General features: G+C 42.4%; 1 protein-coding gene across 1 annotated transcript in view; it reads right to left on the reverse strand.

Annotated features, from left to right (window-relative positions):
- The window catches only part of TDRD3 (tudor domain containing 3), a 414934-nt gene that overhangs the window by 24316 nt on the left and 370193 nt on the right, over positions 1–20425 (reverse strand). The gene's annotated exons all lie outside the window — the stretch shown is intronic.

A 20425-nucleotide genomic window follows, 5' to 3' on the forward strand; every position in this document is an offset into this window, starting at 1 on the left:
TCACTTCCATCCTAATTTTACAGGAGTCCCCATGATTGACCAATCTACTGCACCCTGCTGATTTCGCACATCTAGAATAAAGATCTCCATGCAGCTCATCGTTTTGACAAACTCACGCTGGATCGTAAAAACTGCATATTTGTGAATTAGATTTCATTAAATCTGTGCAGTTGAAATTACTAATCCTACTTGTAAAGAATAAAGCGAGGCGAACGCTGATCAGGTCAACCTTCTGGATGATGGTTTTTGAGAGTGTGCGACTACAAAGTGTTTGACTTCTAAATAACAGGTTACAATTGAAGTTATTAAACAGGAACCATAAAAGAAAACATTAAAAAGTGGGGTCAATTTCTTCAAGTGATACTTGTAAAAGTGAATATTTCTTTACTCTCTATATTAATAAAAAATTTACCTACAGAACATAAATTACGGTACATTTTGTACTTTATAAGTCTTTTTTTCCTATTTAAAAGTATAATTTACGATAATGTTAATGTATTTTCCAGGAAAGACAGATCAGTGGTGTTTTTATATAGATTTATAATAAATAATAGCAATCACAAACGCAAAACAAAAGAAAGATTTTGCAGATAAATGTTGTATTTCTAGGGAGATAATATGCAGATACGAATAGTCATTACGTTTGCTTTGTTTAGCCTTTGCCTTTAAGGTACCTTCACACGAAACGATATTGCTAGCGATCCGTGACGTTGCAGCGTCCTGGCTAGCGATATCGTTTCGTTTGACATCAGGATCAGGATCCTGCTGTGATGTCGCTGGTCGCTGAATAAAGTCCAGAACTTTATTTGGTCGTCCGATCGCCGTGTATCGTTGTGTTTGAAAGCAAACGCAACGATACCAGCGATATTTTACACTGGTAACCAGGGTAAACATCGGGTTGCTAAGCGCAGGGCCGCGCTTAGTAACCCGATGTTTACCCTGGTTACCAGCGTAAAAGTAAAAAAAACAAACAGTACATACTCACCTGCGCTTCCCCCAGCGTCTGCTTCCTGACACTGACTGAGCTCCGGCCCTAAAGTGAAAGTGAAAGCACAGCGGTGATGCCACCGCTGAGCTCAGTCAGTGTCAGGAAGCAGACGCTGGGGGACGCGCAGGTGAGCATGTACTGTTTGTTTTTTTTACTTTTACGCTGGTAACCAGGGTAAACATCGGGTTACTAAGCGCGGCCCTGCGCTTAGCAACGCGATGTTTACCCTGGTTACCCAGGGACCTCGGCATCGTTGGTCGCTGGAGAGCGGTCTGTGTGACAGCTCTCCAGCGATCAAACAGCGACGCTGCAGCGATCGGCATCGTTGTCGCTATCGCTGCAGCGTCGCTTCGTGTGAAGGTACCTTTAGATACTTTATTCTGTATCTATATTATATCGCCTTGAATACGGTTTTGTTACCTTGTAACCATAATATGTACAGCAAGCCTTAGCTTGTAGAAAGGGCACTGCTGATGGAAAATTATCAAGAGTGCTAGTATAAAAAGAATTAAATGTGGTGGGTTATTTGCACTTTTACCCGAAAACAGTCCAAATAACTTTGCTAAAATATAAGCAAGGAAAAATAAAGTGTAAAATGCATGAGAATGCATCTGACTAGCAGAATTCCCTTTTCCATCTAAATTATTAGAAAATATATACACTCCAACCTGTCAGTTAACAATAGTGATGATTACTCAAAGAAACACAAATCAATACTACATTTATTTTGACAACTTTTGGAATGAATATACATCAACCACAGCAGTATGAAGAAGCAAGAACAGTGAGATGTGGATGTTTTTAGAGATTTCCTTTGGTCACACTCCATCCCTTCTACAGTTCAGAGTAATACTGGGTCAGCCAACCTGTGCTTAGAAATAACTTGGCAGTAATTAGGAGGCATTTATACATACTGCCATCAAGTACATGGTATATTAGCCTCCTAAGAATCCCTGTTTTAAGAACAAATAATCTAGTGTATATAGCTATTGGCAAATCTATTAGCTTGATTTATAGTATGGTTAACAACTGCATATCTAGTGCTGTGAAGATAAATTGACGTGTGAGCTGGCAATCATGAGCTACTTGTGGTTGCATAATGGATGATGAGAGAAGAAAGCAGCCATCAAACACATGACAGGATGAGATGTTTCCAGTAGCTCAAACAGGAACAGAACTTCCTATGTCAGGTTACTGAGCTGCCGGGTTATTGAGCTGCCACGTTACGGAGGTTCGGACTGGGGGATTGGTACATCTTCGGAAGCAGGAATAATTTAGTAAGCGTTATTATTTCTTACAACAAAATCACCGGGCAATCATTTTTATCGAATAACCCCTTAATGCAAGGGTGGGGACCTTCAGGCCCCAGGGCCATTTACAGCCCTCGATGACCTTTTATCAGGCCGTCTATAGTCTCAGGGACCACATTCTTTGTATTTTGATTACAACCAGCTCATTAATTTCTTCTTGCTCAGTTAGCACACACATGCAGCGTTCACTATTGAACACTGAAGGGCATGCAATGAAACATTAAGTCATGAAACCACTGCCAGAGTCAGGATGTACTTTGTGGGCGAATTTTGTACGGCCCCCAAAGGATGGTATAAATATCCAAATGGCCCTTGGCAGAAAAAAGATTCCCCACCCCTGCCTTAATGAGTGTAAAGAATAAATAGGGACAAGAATTATAACATGGTAGCACAAGAACAAGCCAACTTAGGGACATCCTACAACATGTAGAGAAAGAAACTGGCATGTAAAAAAATCACAAATCTTTTAGTAGAATAACATAGCATGTCACGCTATTATTCTGACTGAACAATTATTTATACTTCAAGTGGACCAAAATGTTACAAAATTATAAGTGTCTACAACTTCCCTAGTTTAAAAAACAAACAATGGCCTAAGAAAAAAACCTGTCCTAGAATGTTAATAGGACAACAGCCTGTGAGCTTGTGCGCCATTGGTGTGAAGACAAGAAAAGATGATGCTTACACTGCTGTCCACCATGTCTTTCTGATATAATACTGGAGATACCAGTGGTGTGGAGGTAAGAAGAAGATGCTCACTCTGTTGTCCACCCTGTCTTTCTGATATAATACTGGAGATAACTGGTTTGGGGAGACAAAAAGATGCTTCTTACACTGATGTTCACTGTGTCTTGAAGAGATAACAGGAACGCTGAAGAAAGAAGAAGAGGCTGCTCACACTGCTGTCCACATTGTCTATAAGATCTAATACTGGATATACCAGTGGTGCTGAGATAAGAAGTTGTTCACATTGCTAAAAAGCATGTATTTCTGACTGAATACTGGAGCTAGCAAGGTAAGAAGAAGCTGCTCACACTGTTGTCAATCCTGCCCACACTTTCTGATCTAATACTGGAGATACCAGCGGTACTGAAGTAAGAAGAAGCTGCTTATTCTCCTGTTCACCCTGTCTATAAGATCTAATACTGGCGATACCAGTGGTGCTGAGATAAGAAGTTGCTTATACTGCTGACAAGCATATCTTTTTGATTTAATACTAGAGCTAGCAAGGGTAATAAGGTAAGAAGCTGCTCACACTGTTGTCAACCTTGTGTTTCTGATTTAATACTAGAGATACAAGGTGATACTATACTGAGTAGAGATGAGCGAACCCGAACTTACGAGCTTGGTGTTCGTACTTGCTAGAAGACGAACACCGACTTTCCCCCAGAAATCTGTAGTAATGATCGGAGATAGAGAGAAACACATAGAGAGAGATAGACAGAGGTAGAGAGAGAGAGGGAGGGAACTTCTGGTTGAAGTTGGGGTACTGTTCTGGTACACGAGCCAAACTGAAATAAAGTTTGGGTCGGGTATCAGAACTTCTGCGGCTCTGCCCATCCCTAGTTCTGAGGCAAGAAAAGAATATTCAAAATGCTGCCCACCCTGTCTATCTGATGTAATACTGGAGTTAGTAGGAGTGCTGAGATAAGAGGCTAATCACACTGCTGTCCACCGTGTCTATCTGATGTAATACTGGAGTTAGTAGGAGTGCTGAGATAAGAGGCTAATCACACTGCTGCCCACCCTGTCTATCTGATGTAATACTGGAGTTAGTAGGAGTGCTGAGATAAGAGGCTAATCACACTGCTGTCCACCGTGTCTATCTGATGTAATACTGGAGTTAGTAGGAGTGCTGAGATAAGAGGCTAATCACACTGCTGTCCACCCTGTCTATCTGATGTAATACTGGAGTTAAGGTACCTTCACACGAAACGACTTTACAACGAGAACGACAACGATCCGTGACGTTGCAGCGTCCTGGATAGCGATATCGTTGTGTTTGACACGCAGCAGCGATCTGGATCCTGCTGTGATATCGCTGGTCGGAGCTAGAAGTCCAGAACTTTATTTGGTCGTCAGATCGGCGTGTATCGTCGTGTTTGACAGCAAAAGCAACGATGCCAGCAATGTTAAACATGGAGCTAACGACCTGTGAGAACGATAAGTGCGTCACCGCTACGTCACAGGATCGCTCCTGCGTCGTTCTGGAGCTGCTGTGTTTGACATCTCTACAGCGATGTAAACAGCGACGCTGCAGCGATCAGATCGTTGTCGTTCTCGTTGTAGAGTCGTTTCGTGTGAAGGTACCTTTAGTAGGAGTGCTGAGATAAGAGGCTAATCACACTGCTGTCCACCGTGTCTATCTGATGTAATATTGGAGTTAGTAGGAGTGCTGAGATAAGAGGCTAATCACACTGCTGCCCACCCTGTCTATCTGATGTAATACTGGAGTTAGTAGGAGTGCTGAGATAAGAGGCTAATCACACTGCTGCCCACCGTGTCTATCTGATGTAATACTGGAGTTAGTAGGAGTGCTGAGATAAGAGGCTAATCACACTGCTGCCCACCCTGTCTATCTGATGTAATACTGGAGTTAGTAGGAGTGCTGAGATAAGAGGCTAATCACACTGCTGTCCACCGTGTCTATCTGATGTAATACTGGAGTTAGTAGGAGTGCTGAGATAAGAGGCTAATCACACTGCTGCCCACCCTGTCTATCTGATGTAATACTGGAGTTAGTAGGAGTGCTGAGATAAGAGGCTAATCACACTGCTGTCCACCGTGTCTATCTGATGTAATACTGGAGTTAGTAGGAGTGCTGAGATAAGAGGCTAATCACACTGCTGCCCACCCTGTCTATCTGATGTAATACTGGAGTTAGTAGGAGTGCTGAGATAAGAGGCTAATCACACTGCTGCCCACCCTGTCTATCTGATGTAATACTGGAGTTAGTAGGAGTGCTGAGATAAGAGGCTAATCACACTGCTGTCCACCCTGTCTATCTGATGTAATACTGGAGTTAGTAGGAGTGCTGAGATAAGAGGCTAATCACACTGCTGTCCACCGTGTCTATCTGATGTAATACTGGAGTTAGTAGGAGTGCTGAGATAAGAGGCTAATCACACTGCTGCCCACCCTGTCTATCTGATGTAATACTGGAGTTAGTAGGAGTGCTGAGATAAGAGGCTAATCACACTGCTGCCCACCCTGTCTATCTGATGTAATACTGGAGTTAGTAGGAGTGCTGAGATAAGAGGCTAATCACACTGCTGCCCACCCTGTCTATCTGATGTAATACTGGAGTTAGTAGGAGTGCTGAGATAAGAGGCTAATCACACTGCTGCCCACCCTGTCTATCTGATGTAATACTGGAGTTAGTAGGAGTGCTGAGATAAGAGGCTAATCACACTGCTGTCCACCGTGTCTATCTGATGTAATACTGGAGTTAGTAGGAGTGCTGAGATAAGAGGCTAATCACACTGCTGCCCACCCTGTCTATCTGATGTAATACTGGAGTTAGTAGGAGTGCTGAGATAAGAGGCTAATCACACTGCTGTCCACCGTGTCTATCTGATGTAATACTGGAGTTAGTAGGAGTGCTGAGATAAGAGGCTAATCACACTGCTGCCCACCCTGTCTATCTGATGTAATACTGGAGTTAGTAGGAGTGCTGAGATAAGAGGCTAATCACACTGCTGCCCACCCTGTCTATCTGATGTAATACTGGAGTTAGTAGGAGTGCTGAGATAAGAGGCTAATCACACTGCTGTCCACCGTGTCTATCTGATGTAATACTGGAGTTAGTAGGAGTGCTGAGATAAGAGGCTAATCACACTGCTGTCCACCGTGTCTATCTGATGTAATACTGGAGTTAGTAGGAGTACTGAGATAAGAGGCTAATCACACTGCTGCCCACCCTGTCTATCTGATGTAATACTGGAGTTAGTAGGAGTGCTGAGATAAGAGGCTAATCACACTGCTGTCCACCGTGTCTATCTGATGTAATACTGGAGTTAGTAGGAGTGCTGAGATAAGAGGCTAATCACACTGCTGCCCACCCTGTCTATCTGATGTAATACTGGAGTTAGTAGGAGTGCTGAGATAAGAGGCTAATCACACTGCTGTCCACCCTGTCTATCTGATGTAATACTGGAGTTAGTAGGAGTGCTGAGATAAGAGGCTAATCACACTGCTGCCCACCCTGTCTATCTGATGTAATACTGGAGTTAGTAGGAGTGCTGAGATAAGAGGCTAATCACACTGCTGCCCACCCTGTCTATCTGATGTAATACTGGAGTTAGTAGGAGTGCTGAGATAAGAGGCTAATCACACTGCTGCCCACCCTGTCTATCTGATGTAATACTGGAGTTAGTAGGAGTGCTGAGATAAGAGGCTAATCACACTGCTGCCCACCCTGTCTATCTGATGTAATACTGGAGTTAGGGTACCGTCACACATTGAAATTTTCATCGCTGCGACGGCACGATCCGTGACGTCGCAGCGATCGTATGAATATCGCTCCAGCGTCGTAGACTGCGGTCACACGTTGCAATCACGGCGCTGGAGCGATGCCGAAGTCCCCGGGTAACCAGGGTAAACATCGGGTAACTAAGCGCAGGGCCGCGCTTAGTAACCCGATGTTTACCCTGGTTACCAGCGTAAACGTAAAAAAACAAACAGTACATACTCACCCGTCGGTGTCCTTCAGGTTCCTTGCAGTCTGCTTCCTGCTCTGAGTGCAGCCGTACAGTGAGAGCAGATCGCAGCACCGCTGTGATCTGCTCTCACTTTCCGGCCGGCACTCAGAGCAGGAAGCAGACGGCAAGGGACCTGAAGGACACCGACGGGTGAGCATGTACGGTTTGTTTTTTTACGTTTACGCTTGTAACCAGGGTAAACATCGGGTTACTAAGCGCGGCCCTGCGCTTAGTTACCCGATGTTTACCCTGGTTACAAGCGAAGACATCGCTGGATCGCTGTCACACACAACGATCCAGCGATGTCAGCGGGTGATCAAGCGACGAAAGAAAGTTCCATACGATCTGCTACGACGTACGATTCTCAGCAGGATCCCTGATCGCTGCTGCGTGTCAGACACTGCGATATCGTAACGATATCGCTAGAACGTCACGAATCGTAACGTCGTAGCGATGGAAATTTCAATGTGTGACGGTACCCTAAGTAGGAGTGCTGAGATAAGAGGCTAATCACACTGCTGTCCACAGTGTCTATCTGATGTAATACTGGAGTTAGTAGGAGTGCTGAGATAAGAGGCTAATCACACTGCTGCCCACCCTGTCTATCTGATGTAATACTGGAGTTAGTAGGAGTGCTGAGATAAGAGGCTAATCACACTGCTGCCCACCCTGTCTATCTGATGTAATACTGGAGTTAGTAGGAGTGCTGAGATAAGAGGCTAATCACACTGCTGTCCACAGTGTCTATCTGATGTAATACTGGAGTTAGTAGGAGTGCTGAGATAAGAGGCTAATCACACTGCTGCCCACCCTGTCTATCTGATGTAATACTGGAGTTAGTAGGAGTGCTGAGATAAGAGGCTAATCACACTGCTGCCCACCCTGTCTATCTGATGTAATACTGGAGTTAGTAGGAGTGCTGAGATAAGAGGCTAATCACACTGCTGTCCACCGTGTCTATCTGATGTAATACTGGAGTTAGTAGGAGTGCTGAGATAAGAGGCTAATCACATTGCTGTCCACCGTGTCTATCTGATGTAATACTGGAGATACCAGAAGTGCTGAGGTAAGAAGAGGCCTGTGACACTGCTGTCCACCCTATCTATCTGATGTAATACTGGTGATACCCAGAGTGCTGAAGTAAGAAGAGGCTATTTACACTGCTGCCCACCATGTCTATCTGATGTACAACCCCTGGCAAAAATTATGGAATCACCGGCCTTGGAGGATGTTCGTTCAATTGTTTAATTTTGTAGAAAAAAAGCAGATCACAGACATGGCACAAAACAAAAGTCATTTCAAATGGCAACTTTCTGGCTTTAAGAAACACTAAAACAAATCAAGAACAAACAATGTGGTAGTCAGTAATGGTTACTTTTTTTTAACCAAGCATAGAGAAAAAATTATGGAATCACTCAATTCTGAGGAAAAAATTATGTAATCATGAAAAAAAACAAAAACAAAAACACTCCAAAACATCAATAGTATTTTGTTGCACCACCTCTGGCTTTTATAACAGCCTGCAGTCTCTGAGGCATGGACTTAATGAGTGTCAAACAGTACTCTTCATCAATCTGGCTCCAACTTTCCCTGATTGCTGTTGCCAGATCAGCTTTGCAGGTTGGAGCCTTGTCATGGACCATTTTCTTCAACTTCCACCAAACATTTTCAATTGGATTGAGATCCGAACTATTTGCAGGCCATGGCATTGACCTTATGGGTCTTTTTTCAAGGAAATGTTTTCACAGTATTTGCTCTATGGCCGGATGCATTATCTTCTTGAAAAATTATTTAATCATTCCCAAACATCCTTTCAATTGATGGGATAAGAAAACTGTCCAAAATATCAGCATAAACTTGTGCATTTATTGAAGATGTAATGGCAGCCATCTCTCCAGTACCTTTACCTGACATGCAGCCCCATATCATCAATGATTGTGGAAATTTGCATGTTCTCTTCAGGCAGTCATCTTTATAAATCTCATTGGAAAGGCACCAAACAAAAGTTCCAGCATCATCACCTTGCCTAATGCAGATTCACGATTCATCACTGAATATGACTGTCATCCACAATCCACAATTGCTTTTCCTTAGCCCATTGTAACCTAGTTTTTTTCTGTTTAGATGTTAATGATGGCTTTCGTTTAGCTTTTCTGTATGTAAATCCCATTTCCTTTAGGTGGTTTCTTACAGTTTGGTCACAGACATTGACTCCAGTTTCCACCCATTCGTTCCTCAATTGTTTTGTTGTGCATTTCCTGTTTTGGAGACATATTGCTTTAAGTTTCCGGTCTTGACGCTTTGATGTCTTCCTTGGTCTACCAGTATGTTTGCGTTTAACAACCTTCCCATATTGTTTGTATTTGGTCCAGATTTTAGACACAGCTGACTGTGAACAACCAACATCTTTTGCAACATTGCATGATGATTTACCCTCTTTTAAGAGTTTGATAATCCTCTCATTTGTTTCAATTGACATCGCTAGTGTTGGAGCCATGATTCATGTCAGTCCACTTGGTGCAACAGCTCTCCAAGGTGTGATCACTTGTTTTTAGATGCAGACTAACGAGCAGATCTAAATTGATGCAGGTGTTATTTTTAGGTATGAAAATTTACAGGGCGATTCCATAATTTTTTCCTCAGAATTAAGTGATTCCATAATTTTTCCCCTATGCTTGGTTAAAAAAAGTAACCATTACTGACTACCCCATTTTTTGTTCTTGATTTATTTCAGTGTTTCTTAAAGCCAGAAAATTGCCATTTGAAATGACTTTAGTTTTGTGCCATGTCTGTGATCTGCTTTTTTTCCTACAAAATTAAACAACTGAATGAACATCCTCCAAGGCCGGTGATTCCATAACTTTTGCCAGGGGTTGTAATATTGGTGATACCAGGAATGCTGCAGTAAGAAGAGGCTATGCACACTGCTGTCCACTATGTCTATCTGATGTACAGTTGTGCTCAAAAGTTGACATACCTCAGCAGAATTTTTGCTTTCTTGGCCTTTTTTCAGAGACTATGAATGATAACACCAAAACTTTTTCTCCTCTCACTGATAGTGGTTGGGTGAAGCCATTTATTGTCAAACTACTGTGTTTTCTCTTTTTATATCATAATGAAAACCCAAAACATCCAAATGACCCTGATCAAAAGTTCACATACTCCATTTCTGAATACCGTGTATTGCCCCTTCTAACATCAAAGACAGCTTGAAGTCTTTTGTGGTAGTTGTGGATGAGGTTCTTTATTTTCTCAGATGGTAAAGTTGCCCACTGTTCTTGGCAAAAAGCCTCCAGTTCCTGTAAATTCCTGGGCTGTCAAGCATGAATTGCGCACTTGATACCTCCCAAGACTGGCTCAATGACATTGAGGTCAGGAGACTGAGATGGCCACTCCAGAACCTTCAATTTGTTCTGCTGTAGCCAATGACTTTGCCTTGTGGTTTGGATCGTTGTCATGTTGGAACGTCCCATGCGCAGCTTCCGGGCTAATGAGTGCAAATTTGCCTCCAGTATTTGCTGATAACGTACTGCATTCATCTTTCCTTCAACTTTGACCACGTTTCCGGTGCCTTTGTTAAATTTTGGTCTCATCACTCCAAATTACCTTGTTCGAAGTTTTGAGGCTTGCCTCTGTGCTGTTTTGCATATTGTAGGTGAGATACTGTGTGGCATTTGCGCAGTAATGGATTTTTTCTGGCGACTTGACCATGCAGCCCACTTTTTTTTTTTTAAGTGACCTGACCATGGTTTTGCTTTTACAGGGCCCCTGATTTTCCATTTGGATATCTTTCTGTATCCCTTTTGTCATGGCCGCTGCTCCTCCTGCTTCTGCCGCTGCTCCCTCCGCTTCTGCCGCTACTTACCTCTCCAAACGTCGCGCTGTCGTTACTCCTTCTGCTCCGGGGTCCACTCTCCCGCTTCCTCCTCGCCGCACTGGAGGCCTCGCCGCCATCTCTGCCGCTGCTGTTCCCAGGGGTTCTGCTCCGTCTCCTTCCTTCCAGCGCCGCGCGCTTCCTCCGTCCTCCCTTTCAGCCACTAGGGGGCCCCAGCATGATGCACGTTCCCATCCTTTCTCCCGACCTGTGTCAGCTCCTTGCAAACCCCTTAGGTCGCGGGCACGTGCTCTTCCCTGCAGTTAACCTCTTCAGTTCCTTCCCAGCAGTCCTTGCCTCCCAATCAGCCTTCCGCACAGGATATATCAGGCAGTTCCGCCATTATGGCGGCGCCTGATTATCGTGTGCATTCCATACGTGCTTCTGGCCCTTTCCCTGTTCCGTCCTGGTTATTTGGCTGTGCCTGTATTCCTTTTCCTCTCTGACTCAAGCATCACTGTTTCTTTGTCCTGTGCTTTTTCTCTCTTGAGCCGTCCCTCTTGGTTCCAGCTGTTGCAGCATCTGACTCCCTCGGGCCTGCTCCTCACAGTCCCTGTATAGGGGTTGTTCCCAGGCTCGCTCGCCCGTTAGATCCTCAGTGCTGTGACCCAGAGGGTCCACTCTTGTTCATGTCTTCCCGACATCACACCTTTCCTAATTTTGTATTCCTATTCCTATTTTCCTATTTTTTTTACAGTTCAACTACCTTTTCCCATAGATCCATTGACAATTCTTTTGCTTTTGCTTTCCCCATGACTCACAATCAAGAAATATCAGTGGCTGGATGAAAGATGCAAGAGTCTGTCTGGATACCTGAAACTCACTCAGCTTTTAAGCCCACACACTGATTACAAGCAAACAGTTGAGGATGCTACTTTTAAACCCATTTGTGTCAACTTCTGTGCAAGTTATCAGGCCAAAATCACCAGGGTATGTGAACTTTTGATCAGGGTCATTTGGATGTTTTGGGTTGTCATTATGATTGTAAAAAAAGAAAACACCGTAGTTAGACAATAAATGGCTTCACTCAACCAGTAACCATGAGTGGAGAAAACGTTTTTTTTATCATTCAAATTCTCTGAAAAAAAAGGCCAAGGAAGCAAAAATTCTGCAGGCAGGGGTATGTAAACCTTTGAGCACAACTGTAATACTGGAGATACCAGGAGTGCTGAGTTAAGAAGAGGCTACTCACACTGCTGTCCACTGTGTCTATCTGATGTAATACTGGAGATACCAGGAGTGCTGAATAAGAAGAGGCTATTCGCACTGCTGCCCACCATGTCTACCTGATGTAATACTGGAGATACCAGGAGTGCTGAGGTAAGAAGAGGCTATTCGCACTGCTGCCCACCATGTCTACCTAATGTAATACTGGAGATACCAGGAGTGCTGAAGTAAGAAGAGGCTATTCGCACTGCTGCCCACCATGTCTACCTGATGTAATACTGGAGATACCAGGAGTGCTGAAGTAAGAAGAGGCTATTCGCACTGCTGCCCACCATGTCTACCTGATGTAATACTGGAGATACCAGGAGTGCTGAGGTAAGAAGAGGCTATTCGCACTGCTGCCCACCATGTCTACCTAATGTAATACTGGAGATACCAGGAGTGCTGAAGTAAGAAGAGGCTATTCGCACTGCTGCCCACCATGTCTACCTGATGTAATACTGGAGATACCAGGAGTGCTGAAGTAAGAAGAGGCTATTCGCACTGCTGCCCACCATGTCTACCTGATGTAATACTGGAGATACCAGGAGTGCTGAGGTAAGAAGAGGCTATTCGCACTGCTGCCCACCATGTCTACCTGATGTAATACTGGAGATACCAGGAGTGCTGAGGTAAGAAGAGGCCTGTGACACGGTTTTCCACCCTGTATTACTGAATGCTGAGCAGCTACTGTGACCTGGATATAATGCGATATTAAGTGCTATAAGTTACAGGTTACAGCGCTGCAGTTTCATCCTGCACATGCTTACAGTATCCTGTACTATTAACATTCTAGAAACGGCTTCTGACAAGATGGCTGCCAGTTTAATGTACTACAGCGATTACTTCTCTGGACAAAACGAGCATGATTTGCTTATTAAAAGGATTTAGAATTTATTTAGAATGACATTTCCTCTATTTTGTTTCTATTCCCAGAGTAACCCCTTTAATAATATTATAATTTATGACAATTGGGTCAGTAAGATTGGGAAGGGGGTTGGAATAGAATTGATTTGAGGTAACAATCCTGCATTACTGACAGTGGGATAAAAGGAAATCACAAGACGTGCCTAGTTTAATGAGAAATGTCTACTAGGTGAATAATAGCAAGCGAGTGGATGTGTATTACATATATTCGAGCACATCGATTTTTCTGTTTACATTCCAAAGATTACACCTTAACACAAATTAATATTGATCAGAGCGGCTAATGTTTGGTTAAGTAAATGAAAAATAAAGCAAATTACTGTTCACACAACAGGATTCGTTCACAGTAATAATGCTTCACTACTTATTCTCAGTGTTCTAGAATTAAAAAAATTGGAAAACATTTATTTTAGGAGAGTGCAGAGCAAGAAAAAAAAAAATGAAAAAGTGTGCACCTTCCCATATCCACAAATGTCTCAGACTTTCAAAACCAAATAAACTTTCATACTTTTCACCTTCTTTACAGAGTACAATCCATGTGGTTAATTGATTCTGAACATTTACAATTTAGATCTATTTCTTGGAGCAATGAGGGGAATGAAAATGAAACCACAGAAGTATCGGGCACTCCCCTCCTGTTCTCCTAAACCACTTCACAGAAAATACATTACAGTAAGCCATATTAGGAAAAGGGGAAAAGGAGGCTTCTCCAACAGAACATACATTTTAAGGTGAAATCACATGGTGCACTCACTGGCATGCGCCCAACTCATACTGTGGTGAAAGGTCACGATTTTGCTAGTAAATCATATGTTCATTTGTTTCAGCATGTGGATGTGGCTTATATGTGTACATTCAGCCGCACCACCTGGTTTTACCCTTATTAGAAATTGAATAAATAATTGCATAACTGTACTAAGCTTTATTAAAGGAAACCCGTCAGAAGGATTGTGCTGAGTAATCTACAGTGTCAGGTCGGCTCCATTATACTGATTAAAATTATAGCTTGGTTGATGAAATCTGTCTTGTGGTTGTTGCTTAATCTTTATTTTCAGTTTTGAGTTAATGATATGCTCGTGCTCCGGGGTGGCTGTGGGGGACTTCATGTAATACTCTGCTTAGGTATTCATAATGCAGACAGCTGGCAGGTTACTGATCCCTCAGTATCCTTCCCCTTAAGTTTACATAACAAATATATATACATATTGAAAAAAAAAAAAAAAACCCTTCTGCAGGCAGGTGCCAGTCGTGGCACCTGCCCTGCAGCATAATCACATTTGTACTGTGTGTAAAATTAATATGTTTGAGGTTATCCTGATATTAAAAAAAAAATAAAGATCCATTTGAAAATACATCTCATCATGCCTGCACAGTAGCAGCTATCAGCGATTACCGATAGCAGATATTGTGCAGGAGCCGAAAGTGCCATCTTGGAGGAGGAATTTTTTTTTCCTTCTCTAGCAAGATGGCGCCACCGGCGCCTACTCATTAGCAGCAATACATTATCCGCTACTGCGCAGACACCGCCATCTTGGAGGAGGACATTTTTTTCTCTAGCAAGATGACAGGTGCCATTTTCAAATGATAAAAGGATAACCTCAAACATATTAATTATATACACAGTACAAATGGTGCCTGCCTGCAGAAGTTTTTTTTTCCCCAATATGTATATATAATATTCATTATGTAAACTAGGGGGCAGGTCAGTGATGGATCAGTGACCTGACATAAGCCATACAGATGAATATGTAAGCAGAGCACCACATGAAGACCCCCCACAGGCCGCTCCGGAGCACGAGCATATCAGTAACTCAAAACTAAAAATAAAGATTAAACAACAACCACAAGACGGATTTTATCACCCCAGGTATCATGTTAATCAGTATAACGGCGCCGACCTGACACTGTCTGTAGGTTACTGTGCACAATTCTGCTGACAGGTTCTCTTTAATAAAACTTAGTACAGTTATGCAATTTTTTATTCAATTTCCAATTAAAAAAAGGTTCTCTAAGTAAAAGATACAACATCCATGGCACAAAAGGTAATTGAATGGATTGTCAGATACTTTATATTGCTGGCCTAACTTTTGGATAGGTCATCAATGTCAAATGGGTCAGTGTGCGACACACAACATCCCCGACTATCAATTATTCTTAGTGCTGGCCAGATGTGCTCAGTTGCAGAGCAGAACTACTACACAGCTCCATCAAACTTATTGTGGCCGCAGAGTGTATTGCAGACACCTCTATTCAAATGAACAGGTGTTGATGTGCAATACCTGGCCATGGCCACTATACAGCTGACGGTGCTGTGCAGCTCTACTATGCAACTGAGTACATCCGTATGACACAGAGAACAGCTAATTGGTGGGGGTGCTGAATGCTGCACCCCCATCGGCCTTATATAAATGACAATCCTAAGTATACACCATCAAAGTAAGATACCAGACAACCCCTTTAATCAGTACTGCCAAGGTGTTGATGTATGGAACTGGCTCTGGAGCCGAGCCTGCACTACATGGCAGATGCAGGCTGTGATAAACATGAATCTGCCTGTGACAACAGCATTTAAAGTATGCCTTCCTGGGAGTGCAACGTTTCAACACAATCTCAGGGTGCCGATTAGCTGGCCATGGCAGCTAAGCCCCTATGGGTTCCAGGTCTGAGAAGCCCAATTCACCTATATACTGCAGAAAATGTTTACTGTAGTGTGAAGAAACCAGAGTACATCTTAATTACCCAGACAACTATGTTTTTGCAAACCAATAAGAACTGACTTTTTATCTCTATATTAGCTTGTGGATTTAAGTGTTTATGTCTGGTGGGCCAAGAAGACAGACTTGCAAACTGATATACTATTTAACATACTGTGTAAGTCTGTAATAGTGACTTGTACATAGTGTGTGTTTATCTTTGTTTATTGATGTGTGCTGATATGCTAATTGTGCATTGAATTCTGGAACCAGCTTGTTGACGTCTAAAGCAGAGGGAAAGACTGTGCAAATAGATTGAATGGTCAAGTAGTGCTACTTGATCTCATCAGTATTGTTTACCATATCTTGATGTTGGACTGAAGGACACTGGGTAATTATAAAAATAGCTGACATGCCTTGGGTATAAAAATACTCAGAGATCACATCATCAGATCTGAAGTAACACAGAGCTACTAGCCGGACATTCTGCAAACCACCCAACGGACAAGAGACAGGACTGCAGCCAATTCATCATGGCACCATCACGAGAGACACAGATCTATGATTCTATAGGAAACAACCTAGGGGTTTTTGGCTCCGGTTGAAAGGACACAGATCTGATCCAGTGACCATCTCTGAACCATGGATATTTTTGGAGAATTCCAGGTTTGGGACCCGCTGGATGCCTGGTTCCATGGAGATGGTCGGATAAGTCAGGTGGTGGCTCGCGTGTCAACTGGCTTTTGACCTTGTATGGACTCTATGGCTTGTTCTCTGTCATCTCCCTGCGCTGTCATCTCTTCTCTGTGTGTATATCACAGGTGGAATAGCAACCCTGGGAGCTCTAATATGACATCTACCATTATCCAGGCGAGACAACAGAAGAGTGAGATACCATTATCCAGGCGAGACAACGGAAGAGTGAGATCCTGTAATGTGCACTATGTTGGGGTTATTGCTGGGACTGTTCTGTTTGCTATTGTGTGTTGTGGTTCAATAAAGTATTGCCGCATTGCTTTACCTTAACCCTGTGCTGTCTGTGTAGTATATTGCCCACCGGGAGATAGAGCGGGCGTTCAGTGGTATGAACCCTGGTTCAAAGCAGTTTTGCAAAAGACAGCCAGGCCAGCGGACGAGAGCACCCACTAACCCTGTTTCTCCACATGTAGTATACAAAATATGACATCAGATGACAGCAAGTTCAAGTCTCCTAACGGGACTAAAAATGCTTTTAAAAATATTAAAATAAAAAAAAGCCCAATAAAACATTTTAATCACCCTCCTTTTCCATTATTAAAATAAATATAATACAAAAACACATTGTCATCACTGCCTTTTTATGAATGCATTCAAAAACAAAATTATTTGCTACTAAAATATAAAAAGAAAAATATGCAGCATAAACAAAGCTCAAAAAATGATGTTGAAATTGTGTTCTGTGGAGTATGCGTGTGTGCACTGGGAATTTTTTGCATTTTCCATTACAATGTATAGTAAAATAAATGGCATCCCTCCGAACTTAATCTCGCCCCGCAAAACCAATCCGTCATTGTTTCTATCAAGAAAAAAAATGAAAAGTACTGACCCTTGGAAGAAGGAGAAAAAGGATAATTTGCCATGGTGGGAAGATGTTAAAGGAGTTAGACAGGCAGGTACCCCCTGACTGCTTCTTCCCACACACACTTTAAGAGGACACGCAGAGGAAAGCCGCTGGGGACCGACCTGCGCAGGAGACTAGTGGTGGGAAGAAGTAGTCAGGGACCCGCCTATCTGACTAGTTTACTAAATGATCCCCTTGTTTTTTTCCTGAAATATCACAGCATTTCAAGGTCAAACATACATGGCTGAAAACCTACAGTAAGTGTATGATGTATCATAAATGTATCAGCTGTCAGGTTCAAACTTTGTTTCATAGTTATACCTCCCTGCAATAATGATGCAAAATTTTCCCTGCAACTAACTGGGCATGTACCACAAAACTACTGTCAGCATTTGATTTTTCTCCTCTATGACATAATGTACAGTATACTCCCAATTTTCCAAAGGGAAAAATTGCATCCTTAGGAGCCATAACTGTGCAACACAGGGGCACACATCAAAAAACATTCAAGAATCAATGGAGCAGCCCCAATTACTCAACTTAAATTTAAAAATCAAGTCAAAGGTCCTCTATAAGGCTATGTGCACATGTAGGAAAAGAGGTGCAGTATTTTCTAACAAAATCCGCATCTCCTGGCAGAATCCGCAGCTGCGGATTTGCCGCGGTTTTTATGTGGATTTTGTGCGTTTTTTTTGCGGAATTGATGCAGATTTTTAACATGGAGGGGTGCAGAAATGCTGCAGATCCGCACAAAAGAAGTGACATGCACTTCTTTGAAATCCGCAGCAATTCTGCACTGATTTTTCCACACCATCTGCCCAGCAATTTTTTTTTATCCCATTGATTTACATTGTGCTATACATCACAGTGCGGTTCTGCAGCGTTTCTGAGCGGAAAAATCCTCATGGTGAGCACATAGCCTAACAGAGCAGAACTCATTGGTGCCAACATTTTTCTGGTCCACAGATCATTGTGAAATGTAACTTTCTTTTCCTGAAATATGATAGGCAACATCTGTGAGTTTTTGAAAATCATATCGACCACTATAATTGTCATATGTACCAGTTGTGTTATCGCAGTGCATAGCACAGCAGCCTTGCAGCGCTGGAGTCCTGGGTTCAAACCCCACCAAGGACAACATCTGCAAAGAGTTTGTATGTTCTCTCCGTGTTTGCGTGGGTTTCCTCCGGGTACTCCGGTTTCCTCCCACATTCCAAAGACATAATGATAGGGAATTTAGATTGTGAGCCCCAACGGGGACAGCGATGATAATGTGTGCAAACTGTAAAGCGCTGCGGAATATGTTAGCGCTATATAAAAATAAAGATTATTATTATTATTATTATTATTATTATTAAAGGAAATCAGTGAAGTCAAACACTCAAACCACATATTTGGGCACGCAGGTCTTTGAAATGTAAATGTATCTACACCTTATATCTTATATCTGTTGCTGCATTCCTGAAGAATTAGCATTTTAATGCATATGCAAATGAGTCAAAGAGTAATCTAAGCATGACAAAGCAGGTAATGATTCTCTGCCTCCTGAGATTGTTACCCTGCCGAACACCAGATTCTTTAACTTGATTGATCGTTCACTATCTGTGTGAGGGCAAGAACTAGGCATGAAAATCAGACAATGATCTATCAATCAGGCTCCTTAAAGAGAACCTGTCATGTACCTAAACGACCTGCAGATATTGGGTCAATCTGCAGGTTAACCCATTTATAGGTCGCTTCCCTTGATTTTATGCAGGGTTTAGCGCTAAGTCTGCTTCTTCTGATCACATCAGCTGTCTAAGCTATGCTCGCAACAGCTGATCTGATCAGCTGTCATGTGCCACTAACAGTCGTGGGTGGAATCGCGATCCACCCGCGGCTTTTAATAAGTTAAATGCTGCTGTCAATGTCTGACATCGGCACTTAACGGGAGCGCGCCGAAGCGAGTGACAAACCATGCCCATTGGCGCTTGTCACATGATCGCATGGCGCCGACAGGTTGCCATGACAATCGGCGGTCAGCAGGAAACCCCCGTACTTGTCATTGCAGATTGCTATGAGAATCATCCCGTGGCTGGTGTTCATAGCAGATTTACAAAGATTGCAGCTTCAAGTATTGAGGCAAGTAAAAAGTAAAAAAAAAAAAGTTTTAAATATAAAAAAAAATATATAAAAGTTCAAATCACCCCCTTTTTGCCTCATTCAAGATAAACAATAAAAAAAGGTAGAAATACACATTTTTGGTATTGCTGCATTCAGAATCGCCCGATCAAAAGACATATTGATAGGGAATTTAGATAGTGAGCCCCATTGGGGACAGTGATGATAATGTGTGTAAACTGTAAAGCGCTGCGGAATAGGTTAGCGCTATATAAAAAAAAATAAAGATTATTATTATTTATAAAAAGCACGAATCCGGTAGGTAAACGATATAAATGTGGGCAGCACGGTGGCTCAGTGGATAGCACAGCAGCCTTGCAGCGCTGGAGTCCAGGGTTTAAACCCCACCAAGGACAACATCTGCAGGGAGTTTGTATGTTCTCCCCGTGTTTGTGTGATTTTCCTCCAGGTCTCCGGTTTCCTCCCACATTCCAAAGACATACTGATAGGGAATTTAGATTTTGAGCCCCATTGGGGACAGCGATGATAATGTGTGTAAAACTGTAAAGCGCTGTGGAATATGTTAGCGCTATATAAAAATAAAGATTAGAAAAATAAATTAGAAAAAAAGTGTGCTAGAATTATTTTTTTTTTGGCCTCTGCAACATTGCAATAAAATGCAATAACAGGCAATCAAAACTGTGAATCTACCCCAACATGGTAACAATAAAAATGTCAGCTTGGTGTGCAAAAAATAAGCCCTCACCAGCCCCAGATCCCGAAAAATGGAGATGATACTTATCTTGGAAAATGACACCATTTTTCTTTTTCTTTACTACTAAATTAAAAAGAACCTATACATGTTTGGTATCTGCAAACTCGTACTGGCCTGGAGAATCATAATGGCTTTTCAGTTTTAGCATTTAGTGAACATGTTTAAAAAAGAAAAAAAAACATTGTGGAATTGCACTTTTTTTTTGCAATTTCACCGCACTTGGATTTTTTCCTGTTTTCCACAATACTATAT

The sequence above is a fragment of the Ranitomeya variabilis genome, chromosome 3 (assembly GCF_051348905.1).
Source record: "Ranitomeya variabilis isolate aRanVar5 chromosome 3, aRanVar5.hap1, whole genome shotgun sequence".
Lineage (NCBI taxonomy): Eukaryota > Metazoa > Chordata > Amphibia > Anura > Dendrobatidae > Ranitomeya > Ranitomeya variabilis.